This window comes from Notamacropus eugenii, chromosome 1 (assembly GCF_028372415.1).
Source record: "Notamacropus eugenii isolate mMacEug1 chromosome 1, mMacEug1.pri_v2, whole genome shotgun sequence".
NCBI lineage: Eukaryota > Metazoa > Chordata > Mammalia > Diprotodontia > Macropodidae > Notamacropus > Notamacropus eugenii.
In genome coordinates, this window is record NC_092872.1 from 458,688,034 (window position 1) to 458,715,856 (window position 27,823).

Sequence of the window (27,823 nt, forward strand, 5' to 3'; positions counted from 1 at the left end):
TAATGGGAAGATAAAAAAAGATCACACTATGAGAGATTTGTTCAAGAAAAGAATCATTTTTGTATCTTAACCCCAGAGAGCAGCAGTCTGGCAGGTTGCATGATATGATCATTGGCAAAGGACTTCACCAAGAAAAGCCGAGTTTATCCCCTGTCTGAGGTCCCTTAAATCAAAGATGAGTCATTCCGCCAGACAATCATTCAATAAGCATTTATTGAGTATATACTATTTGTAAGGTATACATAGTCATTGCCTAGCTTATTCTTACAATCTAGTTGGAGAAATAAGATATACGCACAAAATAACAATATAGATAACACCACAGCGTGATATACTAATACATAAAGTGCTAAATTACATGATAAAAGCAACTAGAAAAGAACAATGATAATAGTAACAATAATAGCACGCACACAGTGTTTTATAGTATGTGAAGCTCTTTGCTTTTCTCAAAATAATGCTACAAGATATAACAGGATAATATATAATAAGGTGCTAATCGTGCAGTACAGGCATCCTAACAGAGTGCTAGGAAGCATTGACAAGGAAACAATTGTACTCAAATCAAAAATTAAACATTGATTAAGCGAATACAGTAGTATTTATGTAGCAGAGCAATTTGGTGGGTACTAAGATAGATAGTTCTTGCCCTCAAGAAGTTTACAATCTAATAAAAATGTGATAGATATATGATTATGATATGATACATTTATGATTTTAAAAAGACAGCAAGAATTGTGAAAGAAGTGAAAACAAAGTGCGATGTGAGGTACTACGAGGGAAAGATCGATCATGGACGATGTTTTTCTCTCAATTTAACAAACACTGATTAAGCACCTACTCTGTGCAATTTATTAAATGCCTACGATGTGCAATATTTGAAAGCACCTACTCCGTGCAATGTTTATTAAGTACCTACTATGTGCAACCCAATAAGCGCGTACTACATTGCCACATGCAAAAGCTAGAAAGGAAGGCTTTCTCAACTATATTCCATATTGATCAGGCCTTATTCAGAGATGAAAATTACTTTTTTTTTGTGGGCCTTTGTTTTAAAAGAGTATGAGAACATGAGGAGTATAGCACCGGGTTGAAAAAAAATGGACCTTACTTAGTCTGGAAATTAGCAAGAAAATGCTGAGGAATAATTTGCTCATTGAATTCAAATCTAGGAAGACATAATTCACAAATCTACATTTCTGTTTTGGTGAATAATCTGAAGGTATGAGCTTATTTAAAACAAAAGGTGATATTATTAACAATTAAGGCTTTAAAACATTGGGGAAAAAGTTTTTCTGAGAGGTTGTAAAGCCTTATGCCCAATAAGATGACAGAGGACTGGCATGGCTTAGATGCGTTCTTTCTGAGGAAGGGCTATTTGTATGACATAGCTGAGCTCATAGAACTTAGATCTCAGGAAACTTTATTGGAATGATGACATGCCAAAGTTTCCCAATTCCATTTTTCTAGGCTCCCAATGAAATGAATAACCCTAAAGCATTTCTTTCTACCAGTCCAACAAAATTTTGGACCTCTCAACATTTGAAATTTATTATCTGTAAAATAGGGGTATCAGAAATGGTTCCTGTTAAATTGAACTAGGGGAGGTAAATATACTTTGTAGCAAAGAAAAGGAAACAACCCAAGTGCCCTTTAGCTCAGATGTGGCTAAACAAATCAGTGTCAATACTATGCTAATGAAATTGTTCTGAATTAAAGGATATGTTGTATTGAAATAAAGGATATATTGTACTGAAATAAAGAATTCTGAGCACCATGAAAAGATGTATATGAGATGATGTATGGTGAATTTAGCAGAAGTTAAAAAACAGGAAAAATAAAAAAACACAAAAGACAGAACTAAATTAAGAGAATTGAAATGAACAAAAACAGAGTTCCCGAGTTGAAAGAATTAAACATGCCTCTTATATTGTCCTGAGAAGATGAAGAACCTTTGAGTAAAGGGGATATTGGTATCACTTTAACATTGGGAGTGGATTGTAAAATTTCAAACTGTAAGGATATGTGATTCTGCCATCAGTAAAGTACAAATCAGATATTGTTTTAATATTCTTTTGAACAAAGAAAGTTATAAAGAAATGGGTAATAGAAAAGATAAACACTTGAAGTACATAATTTTCTTTTAATTTATTTTTGAAATAGGGATGGTTAAGTGACTTGCCCAGGGTCACACATCTAATAAGAGTCTGAAGCTGGATTTGAAGAAAAGTTCTCCTGACTCCTGTGGCTGAGCTCTATCTACAAAGTATGCAATTTTAAAGAACCAATTGCTAAGCATTTAAAAGCAAACTCATAATTTGACTCCAGTGTTGAACCACGAGCCAGACAGTGATATACAACTGGAAAACCAATACCTAATTATATTTGTGTATGAAAAGGCATGGTTCAATGTGAGTGAAAGAAAAAAGCCAAATTGTGATACTGAGATAGTACATGCATGATAAAAAATGTAAAATAACAACGGAAAATGATGTCCAAGAAAGAGTAAAGAAAGGAGGTAACATGTAATGAAGAATACCATATAGAAGAATTAATTCGAGTCCTAAAAAACAACAAAAATAACAACAAAAAATGTGCAAAATGAAAATCTCCCAGGCAATCAGGGTTACTATTAAGCAGCTTGTTGTTGTAGTGAACTTTTTTTGACTACAGAGTTCCAGGAAGGAGCAAGGTACGTTGGGCTGCAACCCAGTGCTCCTTCACCCTTACCCTGGGTGGAATGGATACCCTGGCTAACCAAATATTGGAAATAAACCAGGAGGACTGTTGAGGGTAAATGGTTGAACAACCAAGAACCATATATATATATATATACTGCTGATATACCAGTCACTGACCAAAGGAGACAGAAAACCTGCCCTCTGATTGGATTTCAAGACCCTCCTTGGCCTCAGAGAGCAGGTTAGCATGTTGGGCCCATCTCTGTGCTCAGAGCTGGGACACTCAGGGTGAAAGGTGGTGACTTCCCTGGTGGACAGGGTCAGCTTGGAACTCACTGGTGATCTCTGTCTGGTCTTTGCTGTAGAGCCAATGCAAAGAGGAACTTACATGGAGGTGGACCCCATATTCATCCCACCTTGATCACAATGTAAGACCTGCCCTCATTAGAAAAGCCTGAAAAACAAACAGGGACATCCTTTTTGTGGAGAATGGCAGACCAACCCTTGACTATACAGCAATGGAAACCCTGCAAGTGAGAAATGGTGTGAGAAGCCCTGCCCCCTGACTCGATATCATGACCCTGCTTGGTCTCCAAAGAGCAGGGTAGCAAATGGGTTTCCAGACAACTGTACTTAAAAGGAGGGCAATAATGAGTGAAATGGGGTGCCTCTGCAGACAGACAGGTTCACCTTTGAGCTAGCTCTGGATTAAGTAGGTTTTCTCAGTTAGAAGGCCCAGGCAAGGGGCAAAATAGATGGGGGTGATATCCCATGCCCATTCTACCTGCATGGCAGTAGAATGGAAGCTGTCCCTAGCAAAGAACTGGTGAAAGAAATGGGGCCTATTCTGGGACTGGAATGTCTAACAAACCAGGGTCTGTACAGAGGACTTTGTTCTGTGTCACTGTTTTTTTCTGATCCTTTCTGAGAGTTTCTGTGTATTTTAATGTGTATCTGTATTTCATAACTGAAATCAGAAAGATAAAATTGATGTTTTGGCCTGAGATTGAGTGAGCACTAAGAATGTCCACTCCTGGGCTGTGAGGAGGGGAATGAGGGTGCAGTGTGGTACCTGCCCTGACAGAGAGGGTTCCCTTTTATCTGACTGTTGGGAAAGTGAGTTTTCTTTGGTGCAGGGCTGGGTCAAGGAGCACCATACATGAGGGCAGGCACTCATGTGGATTTACCCTTGATCCAGGTGGAACAGAAGCCTTATGTAACAAAGAAGTTGAAAGAAACCAGAGGCCCTGCAGATGGAGAATGGTTGAGAAACTTTCATAATGAGGCTGAGGATTTTGTGTTGAAGGCCAAAGCAGAGAAAGAAAGTTTCTTTAAGAATCACTGCAAGGACTTGTAAGGATATGACAAAGATGATTAGAAAGTATACCCAAATACCTGGAAAGTGAGATGAGGAACTACAGGTGCATGATAGTCTTTACCCTATCACAGAGGGCCTTTTTATATTTAATTACTGTGAGAGTGAATTTTATTTCAAAGAGAGCTAGCTCAAGGAGGATCACATAAGGTGGCAGATGCCTGCCAAATACTGGGAGAATGGAAAGCCCAGTATATCAAGGAAGTGAGTACAAATCAGTGGCTGTGGAGGTGAAAAATGGTTGAGAAACCTTTCTCTCCATGCAAGGAATAGTCTGTTGGAGGCCAAAGAACAGAGAAAGAAAAACTGCATGAATCAACATAGGTACACTTTAGGATAGCAGAAAGGTGATAGCATACATCAACATCTGGGCTGCCTGGAGGAACACTATAGTTGCTGTATGGGATTTACCCAGTCAGAAAGGGTTCGCTTTACATTAACCATTGAGAAAGAATTTTCTATGCAACAGGACTGCCTTAAGGAAGATCACACATGGTAGCAAACCACCAGCGGATTCCTACTTGATCCCAGTGGAAACGAAGGAAGTTATAACAAAGAAGTGGGAACAACTGGGAGGCCCTAGGGGTGGGAAATGGGTGAGAAACCTTTATTAGGGTGCTGAGGGTTCTGTGTTGCTGGGCAAAGTAGATTAAAAGGATGCCTCCACATAAATTCCACAATATTGGGAAGAGTTACTGTAGCACAAAAGTGATTTGAAAACATGCCTGTACCCTAGGGCTGCAGGGTGGGGTCTACAGGTGCTTGGTGGTATTCCCTGTCAGACAGATTCCCTTTTGGTTAACTGTTAGGAGAGTGAATTTTCTTTCCTACAGCGCTGGTTTAAGAAGGATCCCTAAAGGGGTAGAGAGGCATGTGGACTCTCTCTCCATGCTGGTGGAATGGAATGCTCTTGTAATAAACAAGTGGGTACAAACTAGGGGTCCTATGGGTGGAGAATGGGTGAGAATCTTTTACAGGGGAACTGAGGGTTTTCTTTTGGAAGCTAATGAAGAGAGAAAGCCATTTACCTGAGTCAGTAAAAAGACTGGTAAAGACAGCAGAAAAGTAAATGGAAAACATACCCCTACCCCTGGGCTGCAAAGTGGGGCACTGCCAATGCTTGGTGGTATTCCCTGTCAGACCGGGTTCCCTTTTGGTTAACTTTTAGGAGAGTAACTTTTCTTTCTTAACAGTCTTGCTTAAGAAGGATCCCACATGGGGCAGACAGGCATGGGGTGTCCCTCTTTGTCCCCCTAGAATGGAATGCCTTTGTAATAAAGAAGTGGGTACAATTAGAGGGGAATACAGGTAGAGAATAGCTGAGAAACCTTTACTGGGGTACTGAGGGTTCTGTGTTATAAGCCAAAGTATAGTCAAAAGAAACCTCTACTTGCATCAATAGAATGAGTAGTTAGAATAGCAGAAACCTGATCCAAGAGATGCCCCTACCCCTGGGCTTTGAGGTGCGGTTTTACAGATGCTTAGGTGTTTACCTGGTTAGACAGGGATCTCTTTTTGTTATCTGTTGGGAAAGTGAATTTTCTTTGCTACTGGGCCGACTTAAGAAGAATCTCACATGGAGCACACTGCCACTTGGACTCACCCTATGTACAGATGGAATGTACAGTCCTTGTAACAAAAAGATGGGTACAAACAGGGACCCTATGGGTGGAAAATGGGTGAGAAACCTTTGTTAGAGTGCCGGAGATTCTGTGTTGGTGCATGAAGTAGAATAAAGAATGGCTCTGCATGAATCAAGAGTGGGAAGAGTTAGGGTAGCAAAAAAGTGAATTGAAAAAAATGACCCTACCCGGAGCTTCAAGTTGGAGGTCTTTAAGTACGTGGTAGCATTTACCCTGTGACACAGGATTCCCTTTTGGTTAGGACATCAGAAAGGTGAGTGGAAAATATGCCTTGTCCCCTGGGCTGCCAGGTGGAAGACTACAAATGCTTGATGGCATTTACCCAATGAGACAGAGTTCCCTTTTGTTTAACTGTTAGGAGAATGAATTGTCTTCATTAGGAGACTGGTTTAAAAGAATCCCATCTGGGTCAGAGGGGCATGGGGATAATCTCTTTGTGCTGCTCGAATGGAATGCCCTTATAATAAAGAAGTAGGTACAAACCAGGAACCCTACAGGTCGAGAATGGGTGAGAAACCTACACTGGAGGACTGAGGATTTTCTTTTGGAGGTGATGAAGAGAAAAAAGAAAGTCACTACATGAGGCACAAGAAAGATGGGTCAGGACGATACAAAGTGGAGTGGAAAAATGCCCCTGGGCTGCCAAGTGGGGAACCACAGATGCTTGATGGTCATGGAGTTCCCTTCTGCTTAACTTTATGGCAGGACTAGCTCAAGAAGGATCCCACATGGAGCACACAGCCATGTGGATGCCCTCTTGGTCCCTGTGTTGTGGAAGGTCTTTGTATCAATGAAGTGGGTTCAAACCTGGAACCCTACAGGTACAGAATGGGTAAGAAACTGTTACTTGGGAAGTGAGGGTTTTGTTTTCATGGCCAGTGAACAGAGAAAGAAAGCCACTACATGACTCAGTTAAAAGATTACTGAGGACAGGAGAAAGGTGAGTGGAAAAGAGGGCTGGGCTGCCAGTTGGGAGACTACAGATATTTGATTATGATTACCCTATCAGACAGGGTTTCCTTTTGCTTAACTATTAGGTAAATGAAGTGTCTTTGTTACAGAGCTGGCTTAAGAAGGATCTCAGAAGGGGCAGACAGACATGTGGACTCCCTCCCAGTCCCAGTGTTGTGGAAGGTCCTTGTATCAAAGAAATGGATACAAACCAGGGGCCCTATGGGTGGAGAATGGTTGAAAACGTTTTACGGGGGAACTGAGGGTGTTCTTTTGGATGCCGATGGAGACAGAAAGGAAGCCATTACATGAGTGAGTAAAAATATTGTTGAGTAGAGGAGATAGGTGAGTGGAAAAGAGGCCCCTACCCCTGGGCTGCAGGGTGGGGGACTACAGATGCTCGGTAGTCACTACCCTATGGGAGAAGGTCCCCCTTGGCTTAACTGTTAGGAGAGTGAATATTCTTTGACACAGGGCTGACTGAAGAAGGATCCTACATGGGGCAGACAGGCATGGGGACTCCCTCTCAGTCCTGTGGTGTTGTGGGAGGCCTTTGTATCAAAGAAGTGGGTACAACCAGTAGCCCTACAGGTGGAGAATGGGTGACAACCTTTTACTGGGGAACTGAGAGTTTTATTTTGGAAGCCAATGAAGAAAGAAGAAAACCACTAGATGTGTCAGTAGTATAACAGGTCAGGAAAGCAGAAAAGTAAGTAAAGAACAGGCCCCTACCCCTGGGCTGCAAGGTGGGGGACTACAGTTGATTAATTGTGTTCACACTATCAGACAGGGTTCCCTTTTGCTTAACTGTTAGGAGAGTGAAATATCTTTGACAAAGGGCTGACTTAAGAAGGACCCCATATGGGGCAGACAGCCATGTGGACTCCCTCTCAGTCCTGGTGTTCTGGGAGGCCCTTGTATCAAAGAAGTGGGTACAACCAGTGGCCCTGCAGGTGGAAAATGGATGAAAACCTTTTACTGGGGAACTGAGGATTTTCTTTTGGATGCCAATGGAGACAGAAAGGAAGCCATTACATGAGTGAGTAAAAATATTGTTGAGTAAAGGAGATAGGTGAGTGGAAAAGACGCCCCTATCCCTGGGCTGCAAGGTGGGGGACTACAGATGCTTTGTGCTCACTACCCTGTAGGACAGGGTTCCCTTTGGCTTGACTGTTAGGAGAGTGAATTTTCTTTGACACAGGGCTGACTTAAGAAGGATGCCATATGGGGCAGACAGGCATGTGGACTCCCTCTCAGTCCTGGTGTTCTGGGAGGCCCTTGTATCAAAGAAGTGGGTACAACAAGTGGCCCTACAGGTGGAGAATGGGTGACAACCTTTTACTGGGGAACTGAGGGTTTTCTTTTGGAAGTCAATGAAGAAAGAAGGAAAGCTACTACATGAGGAAGTAGAAAGAGAGGTCAGAAAAGCATAAAAGTCAGTAGAAAACAGGCCTCTACACCTGGGCTGCAAGGTAGGGGACTACAGTTGATTAATTGTGTTCACCCTGTCAGACAGGGTTCCATTTTGTTTATTTGTTAGGAGAGTGAATTATCGTTGACACAAGGGTGAGTTAAGGAGGATCCAACATGGGGCAGACAGGCATGTGGACTCCCTCTCAGTTCTGTTGTTGTGGAAGGCCCTTGTGTCAAAGAAGTGGGTACAAACCAGTTGCCCTGCAGGTGGAATATGGGTGAAAACCTTTTACTGGGGAACTGAGGGTTTTCTTTTGGATGCCAGTGGAGACAGAAAGGAAGCCATTACATGAGTGAGTAAAAATATTGTTGAATAGAGGAGATAGGTGAGTGGAAAAGAGACCCCTACCCCTGGGCTGCAAGGTAGGGGACTACAGAGGCTTGGTAGCCACTACCCTATGGAACAGGGTTCGCTTTGGCTTAACTCTTAGGAGAGTGAATTTTCTTTGACATAGGGCTGACTTAAGAAGGATCCAACATGGGGCAGACAGGCATGTTTACTCCCTCTCAGTCCTGGTGTTGTGGAAGGCCCTTGTATCAAAGAAGTGGGTACAACCAGTGGCCCTACAGGAGGAGAATGGGTGACAACCTTTTACTGGGGAACTGAGGGTTTTCTTTTGGAAGCCAATGAAGAGAGAACATCACTAGATGTGTCAGTAGAAAGACAGGTCAGGAAAGCAGAAAAGTAAGTAGAAAATAGGCCCCTACCCCTGGGCTGCAAGGTGGGGGACTACAGTTGATTAATTGTGTTCACCCTGTCAGACAGGGTTCCCTTTTGCTTAATTGTTAGGAGAGTGAAATATCTTTGACAAAGGGCTGACTTAAGAAGGATCCAACATGGGGCAGACAGGCATGTTTACTCCCTCTCAGTCCTGATGTTGTGGAAGGCCCTTGTATCAAAGAAGTGGGTACAACCAGTGGCCCTACAGGTGGAGAATGGGTGACAACCTTTTACTGGGGAACTGAGGGTTTTCTTTTGGAAGCCAATGAAGAGAGAACATCACTAGATGTGTCAGTAGAAAGACAGGTCAGGAAAGCAGAAAAGTAATTAGAAAAGAGGCCCCTACCCCTGGGCTGCAAGGTGGGGGACTACAGCTGATTCATTGTGTTCACCCTGTCAGACAGGGTTCCCTTTTGCTTAACTGTTAGGAGAATGAAATATCTTTGACAAAGGGCTGACTTAAGAAGGATCCAACATGGGGCAGACAGGCATGTTTACTCCCTCTCAGTCCTGGTGTTGTGGAAGGCCCTTGTATCAAAGAAGTGGGTACAACCAGTGGCCCTACAGGTGGAGAATGGGTGACAACCTTTTACTGGGGAACTGAGGGTTTTCTTTTGGAAGCCAATGAAGAGAGAACATCACTAGATGTGTTAGTAGAAAGACAGGTCAGGAAAGCAGAAAAGTGAATAGAAAATAGGCCCCTACCCCTGGGCTGCAAGGTGGGGGACTACAGTTGATTAATTGTGTTCACCCTGTCAGACAGGGTTCCCTTTTGCTTAATTGTTAGGAGAGTGAAATATCTTTGACAAAGGGCTGACTTAAGAAGGATCCAACATGGGGCAGACAGGCATGTTTACTCCCTCTCAGTCCTGGTGTTGTGGAAGGCCCTTGTATCAAAGAAGTGGGTACAACCAGTGGCCCTACAGGTGGAGAATGGGTGACAACCTTTTACTGGGGAACTGAGGGTTTTCTTTTGGAAGCCAATGAAGAGAGAACATCACTAGATGTGTCAGTAGAAAGACAGGTCAGGAAAGCAGAAAAGTAATTAGAAAAGAGGCCCCTACCCCTGGGCTGCAAGGTGGGGGACTACAGCTGATTCATTGTGTTCACCCTGTCAGACAGGGTTCCTTTTAGCTTAACTGTTAGGAGAATGAAATATCTTTGACAAAAGGCTGACTTAAGAAGGATCCAACATGGGGCAGACAGGCATGTTTACTCCCTCTCAGTCCTGGTGTTGTGGAAGGCCCTTGTATCAAAGAAGTGGGTACAACCAGTGGCCCTACAGGTGGAGAATGGGTGACAACCTTTTACTGGGGAACTGAGGGTTTTCTTTTGGAAGCCAATGAAGAGAGAACATCACTAGATGTGTCAGTAGAAAGACAGGTCAGGAAAGCAGAAAAGTAATTAGAAAAGAGGCCCCTACCCCTGGGCTGCAAGGTGGGGGACTACAGTTGATTCATTGTGTTCACCCTGTCAGACAGGGTTCCCTTTTGCTTAACTGTTAGGAGAATGAAATATCTTTGACAAAGGGCTGACTTAAGAAGGATCCAACATGGGGCAGACAGGCATGTTTACTCCCTCTCAGTCCTGGTGTTGTGGAAGGCCCTTGTATCAAAGAAGTGGGTACAACCAGTGGCCCTACAGGTGGAGAATGGGTGACAACCTTTTACTGGGGAACTGAGGGTTTTCTTTTGGAAGCCAATGAAGAGAGAACATCACTAGATGTGTTAGTAGAAAGACAGGTCAGGAAAGCAGAAAAGTGAATAGAAAATAGGCCCCTACCCCTGGGCTGCAAGGTGGGGGACTACAGTTGATTAATTGTGTTCACCCTGTCAGACAGGGTTCCCTTTTGCTTAATTGTTAGGAGAGTGAAATATCTTTGACAAAGGGCTGACTTAAGAAGGATCCAACATGGGGCAGACAGGCATGTTTACTCCCTCTCAGTCCTGGTGTTGTGGAAGGCCCTTGTATCAAAGAAGTGGGTACAACCAGTGGCCCTACAGATGGAGAATGGGTGACAACCTTTTACTGGGGAACTGAGGGTTTTCTTTTGGAAGCCAATGAAGAGAGAACATCACTAGATGTGTCAGTAGAAAGACAGGTCAGGAAAGCAGAAAAGTAAGTAGAAAATAGGCCCCTACCCCTGGGCTGCAAGGTGGGGGACTACAGCTGATTAATTGTGTTCACCCTGTCAGACAGGGTTCCCTTTTGCTTAACTGTTAGGAGAATGAAATATCTTTGACAAAGGGCTGACTTAAGAAGGATCCAACATGGGGCAGACAGGCATGTTTACTCCCTCTCAGTCCTGGTGTTGTGGAAGGCCCTTGTATCAAAGAAGTGGGTACAACCAGTGGCCCTACAGGTGGAGAATGGGTGACAACCTTTTACTGGGGAACTGAGGGTTTTCTTTTGGAAGCCAATGAAGAGAGAACATCACTAGATGTGTCAGTAGAAAGACAGGTCAGGAAAGCAGAAAAGTAATTAGAAAAGAGGCCCCTACCCCTGGGCTGCAAGGTGGGGGACTACAGCTGATTCATTGTGTTCACCCTGTCAGACAGGGTTCCTTTTAGCTTAACTGTTAGGAGAATGAAATATCTTTGACAAAGGGCTGACTTAAGAAGGATCCAACATGGGGCAGACAGGCATGTTTACTCCCTCTCAGTCCTGGTGTTGTGGAAGGCCCTTGTATCAAAGAAGTGGGTACAACCAGTGGCCCTACAGGTGGAGAATGGGTGACAACCTTTTACTGGGGAACTGAGGGTTTTCTTTTGGAAGCCAATGAAGAGAGAACATCACTAGATGTGTCAGTAGAAAGACAGGTCAGGAAAGCAGAAAAATAATTAGAAAAGAGGCCCCTACCCCTGGGCTGCCAGGTGGGGGACTACAGCTGATTCATTGTGTTCACCCTGTCAGACAGGGTTCCCTTTTGCTTAACTGTTAGGAGAATGAAATATCTTTGACAAAGGGCTGACTTAAGAAGGATCCAACATGGGGCAGACAGGCATGTTTACTCCCTCTCAGTCCTGGTGTTGTGGAAGGCCCTTGTATCAAAGAAGTGGGTACAACCAGTGGCCCTACAGGTGGAGAATGGGTGACAACCTTTTACTGGGGAACTGAGGGTTTTCTTTTGGAAGCCAATGAAGAGAGAACATCACTAGATGTGTTAGTAGAAAGACAGGTCAGGAAAGCAGAAAAGTGAATAGAAAATAGGCCCCTACCCCTGGGCTGCAAGGTGGGGGACTACAGTTGATTAATTGTGTTCACCCTGTCAGACAGGGTTCCCTTTTGCTTAATTGTTAGGAGAGTGAAATATCTTTGACAAAGGGCTGACTTAAGAAGGATCCAACATGGGGCAGACAGGCATGTTTACTCCCTCTCAGTCCTGGTGTTGTGGAAGGCCCTTGTATCAAAGAAGTGGGTACAACCAGTGGCCCTACAGATGGAGAATGGGTGACAACATTTTACTGGGGAACTGAGGGTTTTCTTTTGGAAGCCAACGAAGAGAGAACATCACTAGATGTGTCAGTAGAAAGACAGGTCAGGAAAGCAGAAAAGTAATTAGAAAAGAGGCCCCTACCCCTGGGCTGCAAGGTGGGGGACTACAGCTGATTCATTGTGTTCACCCTGTCAGACAGGGTTCCCTTTTGCTTAACTGTTAGGAGAATGAAATATCTTTGACAAAGGGCTGACTTAAGAAGGATCCAACATGGGGCAGACAGGCATGTTTACTCCCTCTCAGTCCTGGTGTTGTGGAAGGCCCTTGTATCAAAGAAGTGGGTACAACCAGTGGCCCTACAGGTGGAGAATGGGTGACAACCTTTTACTGGGGAACTGAGGGTTTTCTTTTGGAAGCCAATGAAGAGAGAACATCACTAGATGTGTTAGTAGAAAGACAGGTCAGGAAAGCAGAAAAGTAATTAGAAAAGAGGCCCCTACCCCTGGGCTGCAAGGTGGGGGACTACAGTTGATTAATTGTGTTCACCCTGTCAGACAGGGTTCCCTTTTGCTTAATTGTTAGGAGAGTGAAATATCTTTGACAAAGGGCTGACTTAAGAAGGATCCAACATGGGGCAGACAGGAATGTTTACTCCCTCTCAGTCCTGATGTTGTGGAAGGCCCTTGTATCAAAGAAGTGGGTACAACCAGTGGCCCTACAGATGGAGAATGGGTGACAACCTTTTACTGGGGAACTGAGGGTTTTCTTTTGGAAGCCAATGAAGAGAGAACATCACTAGATGTGTCAGTAGAAAGACAGGTCAGGAAAGCAGAAAAGTAAGTAGAAAAGAGGCCCCTACCCCTGGGCTGCAAGGTAGGGGACTACAGCTGATTCATTGTGTTCACCCTGTCAGACAGGGTTCCTTTTTGCTTAACTGTTAGGAGAATGAAATATCTTTGACAAAGGGCTGACTTAAGAAGGATCCAACATGGGGCAGACAGGCATGTTTACTCCCTCTCAGTCCTGGTGTTGTGGAAGGCCCTTGTATCAAAGAAGTGGGTACAACCAGTGGCCCTACAGGTGGAGAATGGGTGACAGCCTTACTGGGGAACTGAGGGTTTTCTTTTGGATGCCAGTGGAGACAGAAAGGAAGTCATTACCTGAATGAGTAAAAATATTGTTGAGTACAGGAGATAGGTGAGTGGAAAAGAGGCCCCTACCCCTGGGCTGCAAGGTGGGGGACTGCAGATGCTTGGTGGTCACTGCCCTGTGGAACAGGGTTCCCTGTAGCTTAACTTTTACGAGAGTGAAACATCTTTGACACAGGGCTGACTTAAGAAAGATCCCACATGGGGCAGACAGGCATGTGGACTCCCTCTCAGTCCTGGTGTTGTGGAAGGCCCTTGTATCAAAGAAGTGGGTACAACCAGGGGCCTTGCAGGTGGATAATGGGTGAAAACCTTTTATTGGGGAACTGAGAGTTTTATTTTGGAAGCCAATGAAGAGAGAACATCACTAGATGTGTCAGTAGAAAGACAGGTCAGGAAAGCAGAAAAGTAAGTAGAAAAGAGGCCCCTACCCCTGGGCTGCAAGGTAGGGGACTACAGTTGATTAATTGTGTTCACCCTGTCAGACAGGGTTCCCTTTTGCTTAACTGTTAGGAGAATGAAATATCTGTGACAAAGGACTGACTTAAGAAGGATCCAACATGGGGCAGACAGGCATGTGGACTCCCTCTCAGTCCTGGTGTTCTGGGAGGCCCTTGTATCAAAGAAGTGGGTACAAACCAGTGGCCCTGCAGGTGGAAAATGGGTGAAAACCTTTTACTGGGGAACTGAGGGTTTTCTTTTGGATGCCAGTGGAGACAGAAAGGAAGCCATTACGTGAGTGAGTAAAAATATTGTTGAATAGAGGAAATAGGTGAGTGGAAAAGAGGCCCCTACCCCTGGGCTGCAGGGTGGGGAACTACAGATGTTCGGTAGTCACTACCCCGTGGGAGAAGGTTCCCCTTGGCTTAACTGTTAGGAGAGTGAATTTTCTTTGACACAGGGCTGACTTAAGAAGGATCCCACATGAGGCAGGCAGGCATGTGGACTCCCTCTTAGTCCTGGTGTTGTGGAAAGCCCTTGTATCAAAGAAGTGGGTACAATCAGGGGCCCTACAGGTGGAGAATCTGTGAGAACCTTTTATTGGGGAACTGAGGGTTTTCCTTTGGAAGCCAGTGAAGGGAGAATATCACTAGATGTGTCAGTAGAAAGACAGATCAGGAAAGCAGAAAAGTGAGTAGAAAACAGGCCCCTACCCCTGGGCTTCAAGGTGGGGGACTACAGTTGATTAATTGTGTTCACCCTGTCAGACAGGGTTCCCTTTTGCTTAACTGTTAGGAGAATGAAATATCTTTGACAAAGGGCTGACTTAAGAAGGATCCAACATGGGGCAGACAGGCATGTTAGTCCCTCTCAGGCCTGTTATTGTGGAAGGCCTTTGTGTCAAAGAAGTGGGTACAAACCAGTTGCCCTGCAGGTGGAATATGGGTGAAAACCTTTTACTGGGGAACTGAGGGTTTTCATTTGGATGCCAGTAGAGATAGAAAGGAAGCCATTACATGAGTGAGTGAAAATACTGTTGAATAGAGGAGATAGGTGAGTGAAAAAGAGACCCTGAGCCCTGGGCTGCAAGGTGGGGGACTACAGATGCTTGGTGGTCACTACCCTGTCAGACAGGGTTCCCTTTGGCTTGACTGTTAGGAGAGTGAATTTTCTTTGACACAGGGCTGACTTAAGAAGGATGCCATATGGGGCAGACAGGCATGTGGACTCCCTCTCAGTCCTGGTGTTGTGGAAGGCCCTTGTATCAAAGAAGTGGTTACAACCAGTGGCCCTACAGGTGGAGCGTGTGTGAGAACCCTTTATCTGGAGAACTGAGGGTTTTCTTTTGGGAGTCAATGAAGACAAAAAGACACCACTAGATGTGTCAGTAGAAAGACAGGTCAAGAAAGCAGAAAAGTGAAAAGCAAACAGGTCCCTGCCCCTGGGCTGCAAGGTGGGGGGCTACAGTTGATTAATTGTGTTCACCCTGTCAGACAGGGTTCCCTTTTGCTTATCTGTTAGGAGAGTGAAATATCTTTGACCCAGGGCTGACTTAAGAAGGATCCAACACGGGGCAGACAGGCATGTGGACTCCCTCTCAGTCCTGGTGTTGTGGAAGGCCCTTGTATCAAAGAAGTGGGTGCAAACCAAGGGCCCTACAGGTGAAGAATTGATGAGAACCTTTCACTGGATACTGAGAGTTTTCTTTTGGAAGTCAGTGAAGACAGAAGGACACCACTGGATGTGTCAGTAGAAAGACAGGTCAAGGAAGCAGAAAAGTGAGAAGAAAACAGGTCCCTACCCCTGGGCTGCAAGGTAAGGGACTACACTTGATTTATTATGTTCACCCTGTCGGACAGGGTTCCCTTTTGCTTAACTGTTAGGAGAATGAAATATCTGTGACATAGGGGTGACTTGAGGAGGATCCAACATGAGGCAGACAGGCATGTGTACTCCCTCTCAGTCCCATTGTTGTGGAAGGCCCTTGTGTCAAAGAAGTGGGTACAAACCAGTGGCCCTGCAGGTGGAAAATGGGTGAAAACCTTTTCCTGGGGTACTGAGGGTTTTCTTTTGGATGCCAGTGGAGACAGAAAGGAAGCCATTACGTGAGTGAGTAAAAATATTGTTGAATAGAGGAAATAGGTGCGTGGAAAAGAGGCCCCTACTCCTGGGCTGCAAGGTAGGGGACTACAGATGCTTGGTGATCACTACCCTGTGGGAGAAGGTTCCCTTTGGCTTAACTGTTGAGAGAGTGAATTTTCTTTGACCCAGGGCTGACTTAAGAAGGATCCAACATGGGGCAGACAGGCATGTTTACTCCCTCTCAGTCCTGTGGTGTTGTGGAAGGCCCTTGTATCAAAGAAGTGGGTACAACCAGTGGCCCTACAGGTGGAGAATGGGTGACAACCTTTTACTGGGGAACTGAGGGTTTTCTTTTGGAAGCCAATGAAGAGAGAACATCACTAGATGTGTTAGTAGAAAGACAGGTCAGGAAAGCAGAAAAGTGAATAGAAAATAGGCCCCTACCCCTGGGCTGCAAGGTAGGGGACTACAGTTGATTAATTGTGTTCACCCTGTCAGACAGGGTTCCATTTTGTTTATCTGTTAGGAGAGTGAATTATCTGTCACAAGGATGAGTTAAGGAGGATCCAACATGGGGCAGACAGGCATGTGGACCCTTTCAGGCCCATTGTTGTGGAAGGCCCTTGTGTCAAAGAAGTAGGTACAAACCAGTGGCCCTGCAGGTGGAATATGGGTGAAAACCATTTACTGGGGAACTGAAGGTTTTCTTTTGGATGCCAGTGGAGACCGAAAGGAAACCATTACATGAGTGAGTAAAAATATTGTTGAACAGAGGAGATAGGTGAGTGAAAAAGAGACCCCTAGCCCTGGGCTGCAAGGTGGGGGACTACAGATGCTTGGTGGTCACTACCCTGTCAGACAGGGTTCCCTTTGGCTTAACTGTTAGGAGAGTGAATTTTCTTTGACACAGGGCTGACTTAAGAAGAATCCAACATGGGGCAGACAGGCATGTTTACTCCCTCTCAGTCCTGGTGTTGTGGAAGGCCCTTGTATCAAAGAAGTGGGTACAACCAGTGGCCCTACAGGAGGAGAATGGGTGACAACCTTTTACTGGGGAACTGAGGGTTTTCTTTTGGAAGCCAATGAAGAGAGAACATCACTAGATGTGTCAGTAGAAAGACAGGTCAGGAAAGCAGAAAAGTAAGTAGAAAATAGGCCCCTACCCCTGGGCTGCAAAGTGGGGGACTACAGTTGATTAAATGTGTTCATCCTGTCAGACAGGGTTCCCTTTTGCTTAACTGTTAGGAGAGTGAAATATCTTTGACACAGGGCTGACTGAAGAAGGATCCAACATGGGGCAGACAGGCATATGGATTCCTTCTCTTTCCTGGTGTTGTGGAAGGCCCTTATATCAAAGAAATGGGTATAAATCAGGGGCCCTGCAGGTGCAGAATTGGTATGAACCTTTTCCTGGGAAACTGAGGGTTTTGTTTCATGGCCACTGAAGAGAGAATGAAAGCCGCTACAGTAATCAATAAAAATATTGTTGAGTACAGGAGGATGATGGGTGGAAAACAGGTGCCTACCTGTGGGTTGCAACTTTGTTGGACTAGAGATAGTTGGGGGTCAGTCACTTGTTGGATAGGGTTCCCTGTTGCTTAACTGCTAGGAGAGTGATTTATCTTTGTTACAGGGCTGACTTAAGAAGGATCCCACATGGGGCAGAAAGGCAGATGGACTCCTTCTCAGTCCCGGTGCTATGGGAGGCCCTTGTCTCAAAGAAATTGGTAGAAATCTGGGGCCCTGTGTGTGTAGAATGGGTGAGTGGAAACTGAATGTTTTCTTTTGGAGACTAATGATGAGAGAAAGAGAGCCACTATATGAGTCAGTACATAGATTATTGCGTACAGGAGAAAGCTGAGTGGAAAACAGGCCCCTTTCCCTGGGCTACAAGGTAGGTGACTATAGATGCTTCATGATCACTACTCTGTGAGACAGTTCCATTTTGCTTAACTGTAAGGAGATTGAATTATCTTTGTTACAGGACTACTGGCTTAAGAAGGATCCCACATGAGGCAGACAGTCATTTGGACTCCCTCTCAGTCCCGATGTTTTGGAAGACCTTTGTGTCAAAGAAGTGTATACAAACTACTAAAGAGTGGTTGAGAACCTTTTAGTAGGGAACTGTGGGTTTTCTTTTGGAGGTCAATGAAGAGAGAAAGAAACCCACTACATGGGTAGTAGAAAGCCTTGTCAGGACAGCAGAAAGATGAGTGGAAAACAGGCCCCTCCCCCTGTGCTTTGAGGTGGGGTACTCCACGTTTGATGGTGTTTACCCTGTCAGACAGGGTTCCTTTTCCTTCACCATTAGGACAGTGGATTTTCTTTCCTGCAGAGGTGGTTTAAGAAGGATCCCCCATGAGGTATGCAGACCTGGGGATTCTCCCTTTGTCCTGTTGGGATGGAATGCTCTTGTAATTAAGAAGTGAGTACAAACTGAGGCCCCTGATTGTGAAGCATGGCTGAGAAACCTTTGCTAGGATATTGAGGATTTTGTTTGGAGGAAATGTAGAGAGAGAAAAAGGCACTACCTGAGTCAGTAGATAGACTGGTCAAGATAGCAGAAAAGTAAATGCAAAACATGCTCCTACCCTTGGGCTGAGAAGTGGGGGACTACAGCTGCTTGATAGTGTTTACCCTGTCAGACAGGGTTCCCTTTAGCTTTAGTTTTAGGCGAATGAATTTTCTTTGTCACAAGGCTGGTTTAAAAAGTATCCCACATGGAAAAGACTGCCATGTGGATTCCCCCTATGTCATTGGATGGACAGCCTTTGTGACAAAGAGGTGATTTCAAACCGGGGAATCTACAGGTGGACAATGGATGAGAAACCATTACTGGGGTATTAAGGGTTTTCTTATTGAGGCCAAGAAAGAGAGAAAGAAAGCCACTCCATGAGTTAGTAGAAAGACTTGTCAGGACAGCAGAATTGTGTGTGAAAAACATGCCCCTACTTCTGGGCTGCAGGGTTGGTGTCTACAAGTGCTTGGTGGTTAAGTGTTTGGAGATTGAATTTTTTTTTTGCTACAGAGTTGGCTTAAGAATCCCATATTGGGCAGACGGGTGTGTGGACTCTTCCTCTATCCTGGTGTTATGGAAGGCCCATGTAATAAAGATATGGGTATACCCTGGTGCCTTATAGGTGGAAAATGGCTGCGAAAGCTTCATTAGGGTTCTGAGGATTCTAGGATGGATGCCAAAGAAGGAAGAAAAAATATTCTGCGTGGCTTCATGGAGAAACTGGTTTGTGCAACAGAAAGATGATTTGAAAAAATGTTGGTACTATTGGACTGTAAGGCAGAGGACAATAGGTTCATGATCATATTTACTCTGTAAGATTGCATTCTTTTTTACTTAACTCTTCGACCCCAACCCCTGAGCTGCGTGGTCCTGTATTACAGGTACATTATGCTGTTTACCATATCAGACAGGGTTCCCTCTAGTGCAATTTTTATGAGTCTGAATTTTCTTTGGTCCTGGGATGATTCAAGTATGATTATTCATCTTGGCAGCTAGCTAAGTATACTCCCTCTTTGTCCAAGTGGAATAAAAGTCCCATGTAACACAATAGGGCATACAGTCTGGGAACTCTACAGGTGAGAATGGTTGAGAAACCTTTGCCTTTACTCTGAAGATTATATGATAGAGCAAAAGAGCAGCTCGAGCAAGGCTCTGATAACTCCAGAAGAGCCTTAGGGCAAATAGATAGATGGTTATACCTGTTGACCTGTTTGGCAGAGAGGTGAGGTGGGACTCCAATCGTAATGTGGTACCTTCCCTAACAATAGGGGTTAATGTTGGGTAGATTGTGGTTGCAGTAAGTTTTTTGGGCTACAAGGTCCCAGCATGGAACAAGGTATATTGGGTTGCAATTCAGTGATCCTTCACCCTTGCCCTGGGTGGAATTGATGCCCTGATTAGTCACGTATTACAAACTAGAGGGACTGCTGCTGGTAAATTGCTGAACAACCAAGGACCATCACTGCTGAAATCCTGGCCACTGTCCAATGGAGAGACCTGCCAGAACCTATGACTGTATATCACAACCCAGCTTGGTCTCCAGAGAGCAGATTAGTAAGTGAGTTTCCAGACATCTGTGCTTAAGGGAGGGCAGTGATGAGTGAAATGGGGTACCTCCTCAGACAGACAGGTTCACCTTTGAGCTAGCTCTGGATTAAGTAGGTTTTCTCAGTTAGAAGGCCCAGGCAAGGAACAAAATAGATGGGGGTGATATCCCATGCCCATTCTACCTGCATGGCAGTAGAATGGAAGCTGTCCCTAGCAAAGAACTGGTGAAAGAAATGGGGCCTATTCTGGGACTGGAATGTCTAACAAACCAGGGTCTGTACAGAGGACTTTGTTCTGTGTCACTGTTTTTTTCTGATCCTTTCTGAGAGTTTCTGTGTATTTTAATGTGTATCTGTATTTCATAACTGAAATCAGAAAGATAAAATTGATGTTTTGGCCTGAGATTGAGTGAGCACTAAGAATGTCCACTCCTGGGCTGTGAGGAGGGGAATGAGGGTGCAGTGTGGTACCTGCCCTGACAGAGAAGGTTCCCTTTTATCTGACTGTTGGGAAAGTGAGTTTTCTTTGGTGCAGGGCTGGGTCAAGGAGCACCATACATGAGGGCAGGCACTCATGTGGATTTACCCTTGATCCAGGTGGAACAGAAGCCTTATGTAACAAAGAAGTTGAAAGAAACCAGAGGCCCTGCAGATGGAGAATGGTTGAGAAACTTTCATAATGAGGCTGAGGATTTTGTGTTGAAGGCCAAAGCAGAGAAAGAAAGTTTCTTTAAGAATCACTGCAAGGACTTGTAAGGATATGAGAAAAGTGATTAGAAAGTATGTACCCACCCCTGGGCTGCTAGGTGGGGGCTACAGGTACATGATGGTGTTTACCCCATCAGACAGGGTTTCCCTTTGGCTAGCTATTGGGCAAGTGAATTTTCTTTGCTACAGAGCTGGGTTAAAGTGGATCAACATGGTGGCCATGTGGACTTCCCCTCAATCCCAGTGGATTGGAAGCCATGTAAAGCAGAGAAATGGATGCAAATCAGGGGCCCTCTGGGTGTTGAATGACTGAGAAACCTTTGTCTCTACTCTGTGGATTATGTGATGGTAGCAAAAGAGCAGAAGGAACAAGGATCTGCTTGAGTCTTTGGAGTGAGCAGTAGGGCAGAGAGCCAGCTGGTTAGGATACCTCCTGCCCCTGCTTGGCAGAGGGGGGCAGGACTCCAGGTGCAATGCCGCACCTCCCCCTTGTGTTTTCCACTCTCATTCTTATGGAAGAGAAGTGCTTTTCATGAAGAAATGGAAACATATTATTGGATGTTCTGAGGTAGAATGACTGAGGAATCTTCATCTCTACACAGACAACTGTGTGATAGAGGTAGGAGAGTTTTAAGAGAAGCCTTTAAATGATATATTAGAGTTAGTAATATGCCAGTGAGGAAAGTGTTTAGAGTATTTGCTGCCTGGTTCTTGTTTGATTTGTGGGGAACTTAGGTTCAATAAAGTTTACCCTCTAGGACAGGGTTACTTTTTCCCTTGTTATTTTTGAAATGAATTTTTGTTGTTAGAGAACTAATTCAAGGAATATTATATAGGAGTTCAGACCTCTCTTTTCCTTATTCCTTGAGCTAGACTTAATTGAATGTCCTCACTATCAAGGAGACTACTTCTATCTAGTGACTTTCTATATTTATTTTTGTTTGATAAATAAGATCAGAGAGTTGCTGGATTTCATTGTTTATAGTTACCAATATGGTTGTGTATGAGTAAATTAGGAATCATTTTTCCTTCTATGTCCAGAGAGCTAAGGCAATATGAATCCAAATAATGCCTTCTCTTTCACACATGGTCACTTTTTGTTGAGTTAATCGATTATTCTTTTTCCATCTTTTTCTATTCATGCTCAAGGTGTCACTTACATAAGTATAAACCACCATGCTCATTTTACTTTTTTATGTCAGAATTGATATAATATCTAGTTACAATGTGGAATGGAGCTGGAGGCCCTACAACTGAATAATTCTGGACAGCCAATTTTTATTGTCTCTACAGTGGTTGCTTTTGTCAGTGGATAAAGAGAGGAAAGAGCAAACTGCTGTCTGAGTAATTGTGATGATCTCTAGTTACCAATATAGTGACCCGTTCATATATGATAGAACAGATAAAAAGTAACCAGGGTCCCTCCTCTAGAATGACAACTGGGGTTCTGTCATTTTAAATTGTGGCACCTTTTCACTTCCATTTAGCTGTGATCTTTTCTCACATTTTTTATTTGTTTTGCTAAAGTGCAGGTTCGTGGTAGTACTTACATAAAAGTGGCCAACCATGTTCTCTCTTGCCTGAATCAAAGTTTTGTTAATGTACGCTCAATCATAGAAATGGAAACAAAGCAGTAAGTCTTTCAGATGAGACATGACGGACAGATTTCTGACCATATACTGACCACAGTCTTGAAGAGAAAAAGAGAAGAAAGAAGAATTTCTTATCTGTGTATTTACAAAGAATAAATAAGAAAACATGACACCTCCCTCCCTAGACGTTGAGACTTAGGTGGATTTTTGTTCACTTTTTTTCTAAAACTATTGTCAGTTCAGTGAATACAGTAAGTATGTAAAGGAAGAGAACATTTTGAGGAAGACTTTCTTTATGATTATAACTCAACACTGTTTTATAAGAAGAATATGTAAAGGTCAGGAATTCTGAGAATCCTTGGAAGATTTTTAACAAATTTATGTAAAGAAAATCTGTCTAAAATAAAAACATATTCACCATTTACAGTATGTATAAGAAAAAAGAAACTAAACTCTGAATAATTTTCAAGACCAATTTTTTTCCCCAACAATAGATACTGAACCATGCCTTTTTCTTTTGGTCTTAGAGTTTGGGCTCTACAATTTCACTCTTTTTACATTCGTTGCCTGACAGGGTCACCCTTTGGGTTGTTGTTGCTTCAGTTTTTCTTTGCTACAAGGCATGTTCAAGGTGGATTTCCAGTGGGGACGACCATACCTGCTCTTTCTACCTTTTTATAGGTGCTGTCAATATACTTTGTAGTAAAGAATTGGAAACAACCCGGGTGCCTTCCCCTAGAGGAATGGGTGAGTAAATCATGTCCTCACGTACGAACGTAACATATTATTGTACAGGAATAAAGGAGTAATATTAAGAAATTAAGAAACATTTAAAGACGTTTTCGATCTTATGAGTGAAGTAAGCTCAATCAGGAGCAGAATATATACAATGACTACAATAATCTAAATGAAAAAACAAAAAAATGCTAAAAAAGAAGCTAACCTCTGGCTAATTGTAATGATCTGTCTTGACTGTAGAAAGCAGATGATGCATTATACTTCCCCTCCTTGGGATGAGAGGTTTGGGTCTATGGCTGCACATTGTTGCCTGCACTGTCAGCCAGGGTGATCTTGGAGTTGCTAACACCTGACTGTTTTCCCCTACTACAAGGCAGACTTATTGTGGAACTGCACTGGTTCTGATCATACCTGTTTCACCTAAACCTGATATAGGTGCTATATGTGTGTGTATGTATATATGTACATGCATGTGTGTATATATGTATATGCGTGTGTGTGTGTGTGTATTTTAGCAAGGAATGGAAAATAAACCAGGTGTCCTTCATTTGGGGAATGACTGAACAGATTCTTTTCCAGTACCCATGTAAGGTAGTATTATTATTGTGTCATATGAAGGGATAAAGGTGAGGAATTCAGAGAAATATGGGAAGGCCTATATAAACTGATGCAATCAAGTAAGCATATTCAAGAGAAGAATATATATGTATGTGTGTGTGTATATATATATATATATATGTATATACAATAAATGAAAAGAATGAAAAAAGGATCCCAAACTCTGCATAGTTATAAATGACTCTTCTGGTTCCAAAGACCAGCTAATGAAACAGGCCTTCCTCTCTTGGCTGAGAGTTGGGCACCTACAGACACAACATGTTGCATTCCCTCTCTGAGTCACCAAATTAGTGCCTATTGTTTGTTTCTCTTTCTTACAAGGAATTGTTTAACACTGAAACAGAACAAGACTGACTGTTCCTGCTTCTTCTACCTTGAAGCAGGTGTTGTGACTATCCCTAAGGTGGTAGGTATGAACTTGATGCATTCCCTGGATAAAAGAAACTCTTTGAATACAAGTTGCAATACTATTGGTGTATACAACAAAACCCCTATATAATGCTAGTGTGGTAAAGGAAGGATAGGCTAAAACCAGCAGTATAAAGGGGGGAGGCACCAAGCTAATACTTAAGTTCTATACTAATCCTATCTTACCAAATTTTTTCCCATTGCTGGCACCAGGAGGCATAGTTTGACTTGCAGTTTTTGAAATAATGAGCTCTTCCATAATGGGTTCTGTCCTTGTCACCATCAGATTGCCTTTCAGGGCCAGGGGAGGGCTCTTTACTAGACAGGAGAGTTTCCTGCTCCTCCCTCTTCTTTGCTACTCATACTCCTGGCCCAAGAAATCTTGCTGCCTTTTCAGTCACCTGGAAAGTCACACATGCTGGTGCCACAATATTCCCAAAGAGGGGCAAGAATCACATCTCTAATTGCAGAGGCTTGGTTACAGGTGCCTTGGGCCACATTCTAGCCAGTGCCTTTTCAAGCACAGCCTCTGAACAAATTGGAAAGTCCTTCCAAAAAAGGAGCTCATCCAGGGAAGAGCGAGCAAAGAGGAGGAGGGAAGAAGGAGAGAGAGAGACCTCCGGCTGTCAGCGCTCAGGCAACAGCAGCAAACTTGGTGCTGTTAGAGAGATTTTTTTTGTCCTCCTAAAATGTGATCCCCTTCCCTTATGTTAGAGTCTAAGCAAAGCCCTTGGCCCATGAACTTTCCTTCCTATGATGGCCCACAACCACTAAATTACACTCTGTAATGGGTCCCTTATTATAAAATCTGAGACTCTCAGGACAGGCTCCTGCGCAGTACCATAGGTCTGTTGATGGAGAAACATCTTACAAATTTCCCCACAGCAACTCTCTAAAGACCCGTTTCTAAGTTTGTAGAGGGGTCACAACCTGTGTTTGGAATATCTACAATGTTCCTGAAGTGTTTAAGTAAAGACTCAGAAACAGGAGGGATTTTTGAAGTGATCTCATCCACCCCCCCACTCTGTGATATTGCTGTGGGGAGAATGGGTGGAGGGGCAGTTTCTCTGAGTCTCTGTTGAACACATCCAGTCAGGAAACTCTCACTCCCTTCTGAGGCCTACTGATCCATTGCAGGACAGTTCTGATTGTCAGGAATGTTGTTCCTTGTGCTAGGCTACAATTTTTCTCCCTGTGACTTCCACTCAATGGCACTCATTCACTAGACACAGTTATCCCACTGCCATTTTCCCTCCATTGTATATGCCTCTCTTGCTGTGAAGGAAGGACTCAATCCCAAAGGGGAATACAATTGAGCAATGTTGAAAATTCCGAAGGCTGAGATGTTTGTGAGCTTCTCTAAGGTCCAGAAGAAAGTATTTTACTTTTAGGACCTTAACCAAAGAAATAATAACCCAGCCTAAAAAAAACAAAAAACAATAAGTACCAACCCAAGAGAACTATGTGCCTAGCCCAATGCTAGACTACATTCACCCTGGGAGCTACAAAGACATATAAAGCACATTCCCGGCCCTCAACACAAGCTCGAGCTCACCATTTGGCAAGGGAGCCCAGGCTAACACATAGGTTAAGCTGAGTAACAATACAAAACAACAACAGAAGAACACTCACTGGACACTATATGACGTGAGTGCCAATCAAACAATACAGTACAGACAAGTGCTGTTTGAGTTCAGAAGAGGGAGAGGTCCCCTGAGACTGTGTGGGTCAGGGAAGGCATCATGGAGGATGTAGGGCTTGGGCTAAGCCTTGGAAAGATGACAAGGTTCAAGTCTCATCTCCTGTGTGAAGCTCAGCTCAAGTGACCCTCTTCAGAGGTCTCATTGTGGTGTGGAGAAGGTGACTGGGAATCCTTGAAGTCTGTGCCCCAGGGGGTAGGAGAACAAGCTCCCTTGCCAGGTCTCCAAGGATGGGTCAAGGATGGACTGTTGTATGAGGACCAACCAAGCTAAGTTCATAAAGACTTAGGGCCAGGTTGACCTCAGGTGATGAAAGTTTTTGGAAACAGTACCTCTCAAAGAATATCAGCTAAGCCACAGAAGGGGTTACAACCTCTATCAGTGAAATGAGTTCCCACACCAGTAAAATTACAGATCCTTGAAGTGTTGAATCATTTGAAGAATGGGAGATAGGGTTGGAAAAGGTAGTATGGGACTGGAATGTGGTCACCAGCCTAATGAATCTGGATTTGATCCTATCAGGAGTAGGGAACCACTGGAAAGTTTTTGAACAGGGAAGTGACATAATGAATGAAATCAGTAGTCTAGTGACAGCTCTGGCATAATCCCTCCCTCTCCCTGAGCAACCGACTCTTTAACAGGCTTCACTCAGCCATCCTAAGAGGGAGTTCAGCCTACAGTGTCTGTGGCTCCAGAGCCCCTCCAGGAGCGTACCTGGAGCCACTCGGAGCCAATGCTCCGTTAGGCACAATGGTTTCTAGGAGCCAATGCCCCATTAAGCACAATAGTTTCTAGGAGCCAATGCCCCATTAAGTACAATGGTTTCCAGGAGCCAATGCTCCGTTTAGGAAAATGGTCTTGGGCCAAAAAATAGGGTGTGGTTCCCCAGAGAGACCACATCGCTCCATGGTTCTGATTACTTTCACTGCCTGGCAGCTGCCTGAGCCCAGAGCAGCAGTTACAACAAAGCTGCTCACACAGTTTGGACAAAATGATCTATCTCTGTCTATTATTTCCTCTTTAGAAATGCCAGGAAATAAGATGTATTAGACCCAGGTACATGAATTATTTGCAAGCATGCTGGGATGCTTACTTCTTCTACATTATAGCTAATTAGTAGTAGACCAGGAGCTCAGGCAATTTGCCCTCAAGGCCTCAGTTTCACCAGCTGCAAATTTACAGAGCAGGACCAGAGTATCTCTAAGGTCCCTTCAAAAGAACCTTGGACTTGAAGTCAGAAGACTGAATTCAAATCTCATCTTTGCTTCTTTTGTGATTTTGGGCAAGTACTTCCCAAGATGGATTCTCCATCTGTTAAATGTAGGGGTGGACTGGATAGTTTTGTAAGAACTACAGAACAGCTCTCTAACTCTGAGGTTTGCTGGCCATATTCTCCTGAGGGGTTACAGAATTCACCCCTCAACTTGTCAGTGTAGAAATCACCTGCTAAGTTTTTGTAGGATTGTAGGGATGCTTCCCCAAATCCTCCTTATATTTCTCGTCCTCCTTTTGATCTTCTCTCAAGACCCCAGATGAGATAAGGCTATACGCTAGGCATTGATTAACGCAACCGAGGGGCTGTTACTGCAGAATATTTGACCGACCTTTGTAACCATCTTCGAAGAATGTTCTTCCAGTTGGGCTTCCTTTTCCGCTTCCTCTTCCGCTTCTTCTTCCTCTTTCTTCTGCTTTTCCTTTTACGCATTCTGATCTGGATGACCTGGTCTCTCACATTGTTGACTTACTTCTGGTCCTGAAAGAAGAAGAGCAAATCATCAAAACAAAGTCTAACTGTACTGTTCTTGTATTGCCCAAGAGGCACAGCTCTTACTTTTCACAAGGTGATCATTTGTCCTGTGATTCTGGGGGTGGGGCTGTCACCCTTCATTAGGGAAAGTATAGACTGGAAGAAAAACGGAAATTTCTACAGTAATGACAACCTTACAGACAATGGCTTGGGACTGTTGGACTTTAGCATTCATTCTCACGAACACAGCTAAGCATGTTTATGAACTTCAAGGGAAAGAGATAGAATTGGGTTCA

At 43.9% G+C, this 27,823-nt stretch overlaps 1 long non-coding RNA gene across 1 annotated transcript in view; it reads right to left on the bottom strand.

The window, feature by feature from the left end:
- Nucleotides 1-195: 195 nt before the first annotated feature.
- The window catches only part of LOC140519248 (uncharacterized), a 35,448-nt gene continuing 7,820 nt past the window's right edge, over nt 196-27,823 (bottom strand). The window contains exon 3 of the long non-coding RNA XR_011972143.1: nt 196-27,533. This is a non-coding gene — a long non-coding RNA (uncharacterized lncRNA). The remainder of the gene's footprint in view (nt 27,534-27,823) is intronic.